Raw genomic sequence first — 853 nt, forward strand, 5'->3', positions numbered from 1 at the left:
AGACGAGATGTACGCTTTTTGTATATATAAGACCGGTAAGAAGTGACGGCAACAATGGATTGAATGGCAGACAAGCAGAGATAGAGACGGGCAAATTAGTCAAGCGCGGAAAGTGCGTGAATCGTTCGTTGTGAATTATAGTGTGTTTAAGTTAATATGACTGTGGAAATTAAGTGTATTGCAAAGACTTGTATCACTGAAGTTCTTCGGAAATAATTTTTACGAGTATTTAACAAACGACCAGATACGTAACAAATTGGTGTCAGAGAGTGGGACAAATAAAAAAAGAAGATGGAAACGAGAAGCGGTAAATCAAACTACAACTAAGCAGATTTGATGGCAGCAATACAAAAACAGTAAAAGAAACAAAAAGAGAGATTACAGCAGTTGTTGGAGGAAAAAGAAAATAAACAACAAGGAGAGAGATTACAGCAGTGGCAACTGGAACAAGAAAGGAAACGGGAAGAAAGTCTCCAACAGTTGCAGGAAAGTCAGCAGCAACTACAGGAAAGTCAACAACAGTGGCAAGAAGTACAAATGGAAAACATTAGCAAATTTCAAAGTGAATTAAATACATTAAAGGATGATTTATTGTCTTTTACACAAGGAGGATACATTAACCATCGACTTAATCAGCCCCAGACAACGGCAAGCCCCTTCTAGACCCCGCAGCTAAACCCTAATGCAGATATCTTCAGTACTGTTAGAAGTCACATCCCAGATACGAGTGTTAGCAATAGGGGTGATTTAGTATGAAGGAAGCCAAAGGAATTCGATGGGAAGGCACCGTGGGAAGTAATAGAGCACAATTTGAGCTCCTGGCAGAGATGAATGGATGGACAGAGGAGCAGAA

The sequence above is a fragment of the Limulus polyphemus genome, unplaced genomic scaffold (assembly GCF_000517525.1).
Source record: "Limulus polyphemus unplaced genomic scaffold, Limulus_polyphemus-2.1.2 Scaffold715, whole genome shotgun sequence".
Classification (NCBI taxonomy): domain Eukaryota; kingdom Metazoa; phylum Arthropoda; class Merostomata; order Xiphosura; family Limulidae; genus Limulus; species Limulus polyphemus.